The following is a 12,865-nucleotide window of genomic DNA, read 5'->3' as shown; positions in this document are numbered from 1 at the left end:
GTTGACCTCTTCTTCATTTGGAATTTCTGAACAGTGACCATTGGGATGATCTCCTCCACAAAAATCACATTTTAAGGAAGGATTTTGTTGAGTTGAAGAAGAAGCAATAGCATGAAGCTGTTGTGGAATCTTGGCCATCTGTTTAGTCAATGCTTCAATTTGTTGAGACAGTAGTTTATTCTGAGCAAGGATTGCATCATTAGTGTTAAGATCAAGAACTCCTCTTTTATGGGATTGATGTCTTCCATGCTCTGCTTGGTGATCAGAAGATGCTAGAGACTCTATAATTTGAGTAGCCTTTTCTGGACTCACAGTCATCATGGTGCCACCAGCTGCTGCATCCAATAACATCTTCACCTCAGGCTTGATTCCATTGACAAGGAAATTAAGTTGAGCTATATCTTCAAACCCATGGTTAGGACATTTTATGAGCAATGACTTAAATCTCTCCCAGGCTTCACAAAATGGTTCATCTACACCTTGCCTGAAAGTAGTAATTTCTGACTTAGCCTTAATATACTTGGATGAAGGATAAAATCTGTTCACAAACTTGTTTTCCACATCACCCCAGCTTGTCAAACTTTGATTTGGGTGAGATTGTAACCAAACTTTAGCTTTTCCTGTCAAAGAGAATGGAAACAACCTCAAATATACAGCTTCCTCATCAGCCTTAGGAATTCCCATAGTTCCACATAACTCATAGAAATTTGATAGGTGTGAGTATAGGTCTTCATGATCAAGGCCAACAAATTGTTGTGAGCTAACCAAGGTAAGGAAGGCAGGCTTCATCTCCATAGCTCTAGAAGTGTTTGGAGCTGCGATACTAGAGAAATGTCTAGGACCCTGTTGTTGTGCATAATCACCTAGGGTCCTTCTGGGAGGCCTGGTTGGTCCATTTCCACCAATATTATTTCATGTTCCGTCTTCAGCCATTGGTTGATTTGATGAAGTAGAAGAACTTGGAAAATCCTGTTGTTGTTCTAGGATTCTTTCTAACTGTCTCAGCCTTCGTGTTCTGCTATTATTTCTCCTTGCTGTTCTTTCGATTTCAGGGTCAAAATGCAATTCTTCAGCTGGAGTTTTTCCTCTCATACAATTTTTAAGAAATCTGCACGGGAAGGTGAGTCCACAAAACACAACAAGACAAATATCTCTATATTATAGTTATTCACAAAATAGATTATCTACACAATTACAAAATCACAAGATTAAGAATTACTAATTAGCACCAAATCCCCGGCAACGGCGCCAGAAACTTGATGAGGTTTTTTTCGCAACCTACCACTTGGCAAGTGAACCAAGTTTCGAAATAGTATTTAAAGATCGTCCTTAGGGATTTGAGTGTTTAGTAATTCTTTCTCTAATGATTTATAAGAAAATGATGTTCAAATTGCAGATGAGTGAAAATAGATAAAACAACACAGTAAAACAAACGTAGTAAAAAAAACAATGGTTAAGAAACAAGGATTGGTTTGGAAGCACTTGCTAACTCGTAGATCTTCTTAAAATAAATGCTATTCTAATTCCATTATTTCCAAGTTCATTAAGTAATTCAACAAGATTCCTCAAGGTTGAATCCTAAAGTCATTAAGCTCAAAACATGATTCCTCTATGTTTTGAGTTCAACACTTCGCATCAAGAACAAGAACTTGAAACATGTGACTAACCAAATCAAGTCTATCCCTAGAACAAGAATTGATTAGGTGCAAGATTTAGTTCAGGTTTTCAAAAACGTTTTCCAACTGGATTCAAAAACCAAAAATCATACAACGGGTGATCAAGCCGATATAAGCATTAAGTAAAGAATCATACACAAATAATGAGATTAAAATACATATATTTAAGAAAAAGAAGAGTTAGTAGTTACATCCAACCAATCCTCAATGAATTTAGCTACCCATGGCCATTACAATTTCTCCAGCAAATTCCATAAGAGAGTACAGAGTTGGAAGTGAAAAATAGAGGTTTTGGGAGCTCTCCCTACGTGACCCAGCTGCTACCACAAGTTCAGTGTCATCTAGTTGTAGTCTCCAATCAATGTATATACAGCTGTTTTTGCATTAGTGTTTCAATTAGTGGTTTTCCACTAATGATTCCCCTTTTTTTCTTGTTTGTTTCTCCTTAATTTCAGGCCCTTTGTCTTTCTTTTTAATTTAGTGCTCATGTGCTTCTTGTTTCTTTCCTAATTTTGTGCCCCACTGTTTCTCCTTAATTTTGGGCCCCAAATATGTTCTGTCCAAGGAAAAGTTGGGATTTTTAACCAAAGGCTGCAGCTCTAGAGGTGCTTCCATACGCACAAAGCTTCAAGGCTGCAGCTCTGGAATGGGGGCTGCAGCTCCAACTCTCTGGTATTGGTTTATATACGCACAAAAGGTTCAAGGCTGCAGCTCTGGAATGGGGGCTGCAGCTCCAACTCTCTGGAATTGGTTTCTATACGCACAAAAGCTCCAAGGTTGCAGCTCTGAAATGGGGCTGAAGCTCTAACTCTCTGGAATTGGTCCAGGCTTCACGGCTGCAGCTCTGATTCTGGAGCTATAGCCTTAACTCTCTGGAACACTTCTTTTTGGTTTATGCTTCATGGCTGCAGCTCTGGTTTTGGGGCTATAGCCTTGGATTTCCAGTTTTATCAAAACCTACACAAAAAAGGAATATTTTCAACCAAAGCAACTACACTCTTCTAACTCCTTAGATTAATCCTAGTTCATCTATTTGGAGGGCAAACATAACCAAAATTACTTATATCTCTTCCAAAATAAGTGCCAAATTAAGCATAAAAATATGCAATTTGAGCACTTATCAAGGGTGTCGCAAGTGTCATCAGGGACATGTTTTAGGGGGATCTAATTGCCCCAAGTGCATGTTGTGTTGTCTTCTTGCTAGGTGATTAGCCGACTGGGGATTATCATGTTGAAAGTACCTTGAGCTTCCCTTTGGCTTGCTTATTCCTCTAGAAGACTTTTCTGGTGTTGTGCCATTGAGAGAAGGCTATGTTTTAGCCAGACTTGCTGGGAGGTGGACTTGACTATCCAGTAGCCTTCTTGGTTGATCTAACTTTGCTTTCCTATGGAATGAGGGCAATCTATGCCCCTAGTTTTGCTTCTTTGCTATCCGATAGCCTGGTCAACGGTTTAGCCTAGTACAACTCTAAGGTTCATTGTTGATTATTGTTTCTCCGATGGGGAAATGAATTTTATTTTCTAAGCTTCGACTTTTTCTACATGATGAAGCTTAGCCTTTTGTTGTATATTTTTTGCCTTTTTCTTAACTGATTTATTTTTGGGTTTTACTTGCTAAATGAAAGAGAAATATTGAATAAAAAAACTAGCTTTTCAAAAATTTGCATACATGATGTGGAAAGTTCAATCAGAACAAAGGAAAGCTACAAGAAAGAAAAATAAAGCCTAGTGATCGGCCGGGGGGGCGGTCTGGAAAATGATGTTGCATCCACTCAAACATGCACTCTTGATGTTGTTTGATCTTGGTGTGGTGGCGATCTGCTACATCAAATCAAAGTTCCATGGTGTTAAAGCGACGGTCCACCTACTCACTTAAGAGATCTAGGCGTAGACCAAATTGGTTGAAATAGACCTCACTAGCCACATGCATCTACTTTATGCAGCGTTGGAGGTTCCCCACATCTTTCTGATGGAACTAGTTGAAGGAGAATGAAGTTCATTCAAAACTTCCATGCTTGGACCGTGATACTTCTTGAGGTTGACACCTTTAGATCTCTGAAATCTCCTTTGAAGAAGCTTCAATGGAGGAGAAGTCTTAGAAGAAGGTTCGGCCACTTCCTAAAGCTTGTGAAGGAAGCTTGAGGAACCAAAGCAAAGTTGAAGAACTTTGCTAGAAACCTAGAGTGAAGGTTCTCTACGGTTTAGGGACTATTGAGTGAGAGAGAAAATCAAATTTCATTTCTCAAAATGTTCAAAAGTCAAATTCGTGAGGAACCTTGATGGAGGACCATCCAAGGAAGAGGAATACATGAAGGCCATTGGACCTTTGACAAGGTCCATGGTAAGAAAGCTAGAAGAGACATCTAAGGAGGAGGTGCTTCTTAGACCCTTGCTCACCATGAGCATTGTGTACTTTTCTCCTTAGTAGTATCTTGAGTAGTCCCATTGTATATATTGTATATAGTAGACTTTGTATAGGATTGTTTTGCCTTTGTATTTTGGAGGCACCTTTTTCTTTTTAGAAGTAGGCATAGGAGTGGCATTAGTAGACTAAAGTGTGCTCCTAGCATTTTAGCCAAATGTGGTCTTAGGATAAAGGTTTTACATATTGGACTCATTTAACTCCTAATTTTTCATAGATTTGATTTAGCTAGGTTCCATTCACATTGAATGAACCTAACTAAACCAAATGAACCATTTTCAAACCGGGTGGAGTTAAATGAAACCAATCAAAACCGTCCACACCTTTGTGTTCACACCTTGTGTTCACATTGGTGCACACTTGGCCAAATGCTTGGACCTCTTTTCTCTCCTACACAAGGGTGGTTTAGGAAGGCTCAACCATGGTTCTTAGTGAACCATGGTCTAGCCTTTTCTTGCTCCCTAAGTTGGACGGACCCAACCATGGTTCCTAGTGAACCATGATCTAGTCTAGCTTAACCCCTAGGTGGCCACGCCTATATAGCCTCAAATTTTCACTTGTATGACACTTTTGGCATTAATGAGAATTGAGTATTCAGATTAGAGATCAGATTTCTCTCCTCCCAAAGGTCCTAAACCTCTTTGTGCAAAACCAATCTCTTATCACTTTTTCCAAAGACAAGTGTGGCGGGTTGAAGAATGCTTATCCCTTCACCAAGAGTGGCGCATTCTTGAGAGGCTTCTCCACCATCTTAAGGTGGCCGTGAGGTTCCTCCCTCCATTGGAGCCTTACACAAGCATTGGAAGGATTCTAGGAGCCAAAGATCTAGGGAGAGACTTGAAGGAAGCTACATCAATCCGGCCCCCTCAAAAGTTCTTCCATCATTTGGTATCATGAGCTAGGACTCCAAGTAATCCGATTCCCTTGCTTTCTTTCTTTTCTTTTGCATGTCTTGAATCATCTTGGTAGAGTCTTGTTGCTGTTCTCCTTGTCTTCTTTTTCCTTTTTGAGTCTTGGTATGTTCTTGGAGTGATTCTTGAGTCACATTTATAAATCTATAGAATTCACTCACATTGTCTTGCTTTTCTTGGTTCATTTTTGATAATTCTTGTGAATCAATCTTGGTATGTGCTGTAGGTACTCTTTGTTTGTCTTTCTATATGAATTAGGATTGTTTTTATCTTCTTTTGAATTCCTATGGTATTCGGTCTTAAAAGAAAGTTCAAGAAAGAAACAAGAATGCATGCTTTTTCTTTTTGTAATCTACTAGTTTTGTCTTAGTTGTCATGTGTAGTTCTTTTTTTTGTCATTGCATCCGTGTTGTCCCATTTTTCTTTTTCAATCTTGTTCAATGAAAGCCTGTTCTTGAATGTGTCATTGCTGGTTGCATGATTAAATCATTCTTAGAGTGCTCACCAATTAATTCCTATGCATGTTATTAGACCTAACATGTTCTAGAGTCATTTTTGTGAAATTCTTTGCTATTAGTTTCATAGCAATATATGACCAGAAATTCTATGGTGTGTCTTGTGCTTGCTTTGATTAAAGAAAAATTGAGAAAGAAGTGCATAGAAAACGCCTATTAAGTGTGCTAAAAGAAGTGACAAAATTGAATAAAAACTAGTCACAAAAGTGCTGAAAATTTTGGTCTAAAAGTGCACTTGTATTTTCTTCTCTTCTTTCTCTCCTTTTCTCCACTTGTTTTGGAAACCTTTTTGATGTAATTGGCCTCTGTCCAGTGCTTAATATTCTGTGTTTAAAGGAAAGAAAAGAAAGAAAAAGATTTCAAAAAACAAAGAAAAAGAAAAAGAAAGCAAAAGAAAAGAAACTAGAAAAATTCAAGCTGAAAATTTGACAATTTTGTAGCACTTGGCCTAGTGAATTTGTGTGAATTTTTCATGCGGTTTCCTTCTCTTTACAGTGGCTGAAAAGAACTTTTAAATCATCATAGCATTGCACAAAATTTTATTTTGGTTTTTGTAATCAAATCTAGTGCCATTCTTAGGCAATTCTTTTGAGTGCTAGCCTTGAAATTAGCCTTATTTGTTGCTTTGTGTCTTCTTTGGCTCTCTTTGTTTGTCACATCAATTCCCATGAGAGTTTTGCCTATCCTAAATTGTGCTTTTCAGTTTTACTTCTTTGGCTTCTTTCCTCTCTTGTGTTGCTTGCTAAACTTGGTGAAACTATAAGCCTTGTTCAATCTATTACACTTGGAAGGAAGGTATAATTGAGGCATATTGGTTGACCTCAAAGGAGCTTAGCCTTGAAGGAGGATTGAGGTACAAACTGCTGAGTGAAACACCTTTTTGGAGGCTAACTTGTTTGCTCATTTTGCAGCCAAGACTTGCTTGAAGCCACCTTGGGCTTCCACTAGGAACCAGCTAGATTTAGTTTTAGCTTTCATAAACTGGATTTCTAGGTTGGTGAAAGTGTCCCAAAAAGCCTTAGGTGCTACTTGGACTTTCACGTTAGGATAAGCGACTAGTATATGCTTTATTTGCTTTCATTTTAATTGTTTAGCTCCTAGGTTCGTTTAGAAGGCTTCTATTGCCTACTAGGGGTTTCGTGCACACACACACACTACTTTACTTGTCTTGTGTGGAACTTTGTTTTGTAAGAAAAGTACAAAGGGGTTTAGTAATTTCCACTTGAAGAGGCTTGGTTATTAAGTGGCTCCTTGTAGCTCACCTCCCTTGATAGTGCAACTTGTATACTTAGACCTCTAAGTACTTAGTACTACACCAAAAAAAAAAAAAAAAAAAAAAAAACTACAAGCTTTTGTGAAAACTTTTATCACTCACTTTGCAATTTTCAAAGACTTGTGAAAACCTTTTACCTTGCAAAAATGAGTGATCATTCTCATAATAGTAGTGTGCATGGTCATCACTCCCCTAAGAGCCATAAGAGTACTAAGGAAGAACTTAGGGAACTTAAGGAATACATTAGAAAAAAAGAACTAGAAAATGAAAAAAACAATGAAACAATTAGAGAGTTGTTAAATAAACTTGTTGTGGGTGAGACTAGCAAACCCCACGGCCATGAGGGTCATGGACCTTCTAGGCCCAAAGGCTATCACTCGCACACACATTCACTAACAAGTGAAGGGTTGCATAGTAGTCATCATGATGATGGTTACTACCAAAGACCCCCTAGGCACCATAGGCCTAAGCATGAAACAACTCCTAAAGAACCTAGGTTTGACCTTCCTCCCTTCCATGGCAAGGATAGTGTGGATGACTATTTAGATTGGGAGATGAAGGTTGAACAACTCTTCACTTGCCACAATGTAGGTGAAGACCGAAAGGTTCCCATGGCTACTCTTAGCTTTCAAGGGTATGCCATGTATTGGTGGACTTCCCTAGTTAGAGAAAAACAAATTCATCATGAGCCTCCAATCCAATATTGGAATGAGCTAAGGAGTGCCTTGAGGAGAAGGCACATTCCTCCATACTTTGAGAGGGAGTTAATGGACAAGCTCCAAAGACTCCAACAAAGAAATTTGAGTGTTGAGGAATATAGGCAACAAATGGAGTTGCTTATGATGAGAGCGGGAATTAGGGAGGAAGAAAGAACCACCATAGCTAGGTTTCAAAGTGGCTTAAACCTAGAGATTAGGGATAAAGTTGAGCTATTGCCCTATAGAGACCTAAATGAACTAGTTCAACTTTGTGTGAGGGTAGAACAACAATTAAAAAGAAAACCTAGTTTTAGGAAGGAAACTACCCCCTACCCTAAGAAAGACTTCAAGAAGGAGGGTACCCCCTCCTATTCAAAGGATAAGTCACTAAAAGAGAAACCTAAGAAAAGACCTTCCCATGATACTAGGACTAGCTCCATAAAATGTTTTAAGTGCTTAGGAAGGGGACACATAGCTTCCCAATGCCCTACAAAAAAAACCATGATCATTAGGGGCAATGAGATCCTAAGTGAGGAGAGCACTTCATCTTCTTCATCCTCCTCAAGTGAAGAAGACGAAAGCCATAGTTCTAGTGAGGAAGCACCATGTGAGGGTGATCTATTAATTGCCCATAGATTGTTGACTAACCAACTTAAGGAACAAGACCAATCACAACGAGAGAATCTCTTTCATTCTAGATGCAAGATTTTCAAGAAAACATGTTCTCTCATTGTTGATAGTGGCTCTTGTAACAATTTTGTAAGCCAAAGGTTAGTTGATAAGCTTAACTTGACTACTATAGCCCATCCTAAATCTTACAAACTCCAGTGGCTTAATGAGGATGGACCTATAGAAGTCAAAGATCAAGTAAATGTGCCCTTTTCCATTGGGAAGTACAAAGATGAAATTTTATGTAATATCATTCCCATGGATGCAAGTCATATTTTACTTGGTAGACCGTGGCAACATGATAGACAAGCCATCCATGATGGTGTCACCAATAAGATCCGCCTAGTCCATCTAGGTAAAAAGCATACCTTGATCCCTCTTACACCTTCCCAAGTGTTAGAAGATCAAGTGGCCATGAAAAAGAAAATTGAGGAAGAAAAAAAAGAGAGAGAAAAAAAAAAAAAAACCTCTTAAGTTGTGAAAAAGAGGAAGAGAAGGTTATAGAGTTGGAAGGAAGTGTCCCTTCCAAGGTAGTTGTCCCTAGGAGTCAATTTTCTATAAATCATTCCATTAAACAATGTCTCCTAGTTGATCAACCTCTTTTCCTTCTCTATGATAAAGAGACACTTGCTGCCACAAATTTTGGATTTGAGTCTCTACCAAAGGGGGTTCAAAACCTTTTAAAGGAATTTGATGACCTATTTCCCAAAGAAGTTCCAAGTGGGCTTCCTCCTTTAAGGGGAATAGAACATCAAATTGATTTGGTTCCCGGGGCAAGCCTACCCAATAGGCCCGCCTATAGGACCAACCCCCAAGAAACAAAAGAAATAGAGACCCAAGTTGAAGATTTGATGAAGAAGGGATGGGTTCAAAAGAGCTTAAGCCCTTGTGCTGTGCCGGTTCTTTTAGTTCCAAAGAAAGATGGGACTTGGAGAATGTGCACGGATTGTCGAGCTATAAATAATATAACCATTAAGTATAGGCATCCAATCCCTAGGTTAGATGACATGCTAGATGAGTTGCATGGAGCACTCATATTTTCTAAAATTGATCTTAAGAGTGGTTATCATCAAATAAGGATCAAGGAAGGAGATGAATGGAAAACCGCTTTTAAAACCAAGTTTGGATTATATGAATGGTTAGTCATGCCTTTTGGTTTGACCAATGCTCCTAGCACCTTTATGAGGTTAATGAACCATATCTTAAGGGATTGTATAGGTAGGTTTGTAGTTGTTTATTTTGATGATATCCTAATCTATAGTAAAAGCCTTAAAGAACACCTAGAACACCTTAGAAATGTCTTGCTTCTTCTTAGGGAAAACCATCTCTATGCTAACTTAGAAAAATGCATATTTTACCAAGAAAGTGTGAATTTCTTAGGGTTTATAGTTAGCAAGGAGGGTGTTAAGGTGGACCCCGAGAAGGTTAGAGCCATCCAAGAGTGGCCTACCCCTAAGAATGTGGGAGACATTAGGAGTTTCCATGGTTTAGCAAGCTTCTATAGGAGGTTTGTTAAAGACTTCTCCACCATAGCATCTCCTCTTAATGAGTTGGTCAAGAAGGATGTGCCTTTTGTATGGGGGGAGAAGCAAGAGAAGGCTTTTCATAACTTAAAAGACCAACTTACACATGCACCTATTCTAGCTCTTCCAAACTTTTCTCAAACTTTTGAGCTAGAATGTGATGCAAGTGGTTTAGGGATAGGTGCGGTCCTACTTCAAGGTGGCCACCCCATTGCTTATTTTAGTGAAAAACTTAGAGGTCCCACCTTGAATTACCCCACCTATGATAAAGAGCTCTATGCTCTTATAAGAGCCCTCAAAACTTGGGAGCATTATTTAGTGACTAAAGACTTCATCATTCATACCGATCATGAGTCACTAAAGTATTTGAGAGGGCAAGGTAAGTTAAATAAGAGACATGCTAAGTGGGTAGAATATTTAGAGCAATTTCCATATGTGATCAAGTACAAGAAGGGAAAAAGTAATGTGGTGGCCGATGCCCTTTCTAGAAGATACACATTACTTACTACCTTGAGTTCCCAAATTCTTGGATTTGACAACATTAGGGAATTGTATGAAAATGATCTAGATTTTCAGTCCACTTACAAGCAATGTCTTAAAAGGGCCTTTGATGGATTCTACATCAATGATGGGTACTTGTATAAAATGGGAAAGATTTGCATACCCAAAGGATCCATTCGAAAGCTCTTAGTAAAGGAAAGTCATGAAGGAGGTCTCATGGGCCATTTTGGAGTTGATAAAACTCTAAGTTTTGTAAAAGAAAAATTTTATTGGCCACACATGAGAATAGATGTCCAAAGGTATTGCTCAAAATGCATAGCTTGTTTACAAGCTAAATCAAGAGTTATGCCTCATGGACTCTATACACCTCTACCTATAGCTAGCACCCCTTGGGAAGACATTAGCATGGATTTTGTACTTGGTCTCCCAAGAACCCAAAGGGGTCATGATTCTATCTTTGTGGTAGTGGACCGATTTTCAAAGATGGCTCACTTTATTCCATGCCACAAGGTAGATGATGCTAGCCATATCTCAAGACTATTCTTTAAAGAAGTTGTGAGATTACATGGAATCCCTAAAACAATAGTCTCGGATAGGGATGTTAAGTTCCTTAGTCACTTTTGGAAAACACTTTGGGAAAAACTAGGAACTCAACTTCTATTTTCTAGTACTTGTCACCCACAAACCGATGGGCAAACTGAAGTAGTAAATAGATCCTTATCTACTCTATTGAGGGTCATTTTAAAGAACAACAAGAAGTCTTGGGATGAACATCTTCCTCATATAGAGTTTGCATATAATAGGGTAGTCCACAAGACTACCAATCTTTCTCCTTTTGAGGTTGTTTATGGCTTTAACCCTCTCACACCTTTGGATATACTTCCTTTGCCTAGTACTTCTTCTTATGTTCACAAAGAAGGAGTTTCTAAGGCTGATTTTATAAGAAAACTCCATGAGAAGGTTAAAGACCACATAGAAAAACAAACTCAAAAATATATGGAATACAACAACAAAGGGAGAAAACAAATTATTTTTGAGGAAGGAGACTTAGTTTGGCTTCATTTGCGAAAGGAAAGATTTCCTACTCAAAGGAAGTCTAAACTAAGTCCGAGAGGAGATGGTCCATTCAAAGTACTCCAAAGAATAAATGAAAATGCCTACAAAATAGATTTACCTTCTGATTATGGTGTTAGTAGTACATTTAATGTTTGTGATCTTATGCCTTTTTCAGGGAATGCTAACATGGATGATGAAGAGGTAGATCTGAGGACAGATCCTTCCCAAGAAGGAGGGTATGATGGAGGACCATCCAAGGAAGAGGAATACATGAAGGCCATTGGACCTTTGACAAGGTCCATGGTAAGAAAGCTAGAAGAGACATCTAAGGAGGAGGTGCTTCTTAGACCCTTGCTCACCATGAGCACTGTGTACTTTTCTCCTTAGTAGTATCTTGAGTAGTCCCATTGTATATATTGTATATAGTAGACTTTGTATAGGATTGTTTTGCCTTTGTATTTTGGAGGCACCTTTTTCTTTTTAGAAGTAGGCATAGGAGTGGCATTAGTAGACTAAAGTGTGCTCCTAGCATTTTAGCCAAATGTGGTCTTAGGATAAAGGTTTTACATATTGGACTCATTTAACTCCTAATTTTTCATAGATTTGATTTAGCTAGGTTCCATTCACATTGAATGAACCTAACTAAACCAAATGAACCATTTTCAAACCGGGTGGAGTTAAATGAAACCAATCAAAACCGTCCACACCTTTGTGTTCACACCTTGTGTTCACATTGGTGCACACTTGGCCAAATGCTTGGACCTCTTTTCTCTCCTACACAAGGGTGGTTTAGGAAGGCTCAACCATGGTTCTTAGTGAACCATGGTCTAGCCTTTTCTTGCTCCCTAAGTTGGACGGACCCAACCATGGTTCCTAGTGAACCATGATCTAGTCTAGCTTAACCCCTAGGTGGCCACGCCTATATAGCCTCAAATTTTCACTTGTATGACACTTTTGGCATTAATGAGAATTGAGTATTTAGATTAGAGATCAGATTTCTCTCCTCCCAAAGGTCCTAAACCTCTTTGTGCAAAACCAATCTCTTATCACTTTTTCCAAAGACAAGTGTGGCGGGTTGAAGAATGCTTATCCCTTCACCAAGAGTGGCGCATTCTTGAGAGGCTTCTCCACCATCTTAAGGTGGCCGTGAGGTTCCTCCCTCCATTGGAGCCTTACACAAGCATTGGAAGGATTCTAGGAGCCAAAGATCTAGGGAGAGACTTGAAGGAAGCTACATCAATCCGGCCCCCTCAAAAGTTCTTCCATCAAACCTTCTCCTAGGTTCTCTCTCAAAGTTCCTTCTCCTAGAAGCTTGGTTTCTCAAGCTTCTTCACTTCTTCAAGAGGTAACCGAACCTCTCTTAGGTGCTTCTCCACCATTGGAGAATCCTCCAAGGTGATTCTGCCACCTTCAAGGAGTTCAACCTCATGGAGCATTTCGGTCCTTGCATGGAAAGCTTAGAAGAATATCAATCCTTTCCAACTGCTTCCATCAGTTTTTGGTATCTAGAGCCTAGTGCTCTTGAGGTTTTTGTTTCTAACTTTTTCTACTTGAATCCGTGTTGTATCTTCCTTTTCTATGTCTTAAACTTGTCTTTGCTGTATGGATCTAGTTCTAATAC

General features: G+C 38.9%; 1 non-coding gene across 1 annotated transcript; it reads left to right on the top strand.

Annotated features, from left to right (window-relative positions):
- The first annotated feature begins 406 nt into the window (after positions 1-406).
- Positions 407-512, top strand: LOC114916838 (small nucleolar RNA R71). The gene has a single exon (XR_003805447.2). It is a non-coding gene; the product is annotated as a small nucleolar RNA R71 (small nucleolar RNA).
- The last annotated feature ends 12,353 nt before the right edge of the window (positions 513-12,865 follow it).

The sequence above is a fragment of the Cajanus cajan genome, chromosome 7, assembly GCF_000230855.2.
Source record: "Cajanus cajan strain Asha chromosome 7, NIPB_CcT2T_4, whole genome shotgun sequence".
NCBI lineage: Eukaryota > Viridiplantae > Streptophyta > Magnoliopsida > Fabales > Fabaceae > Cajanus > Cajanus cajan.
The sequence above is the reverse complement of the archived record's forward strand: the minus strand, read 5'-3'. Positions and strand labels throughout refer to the sequence as shown.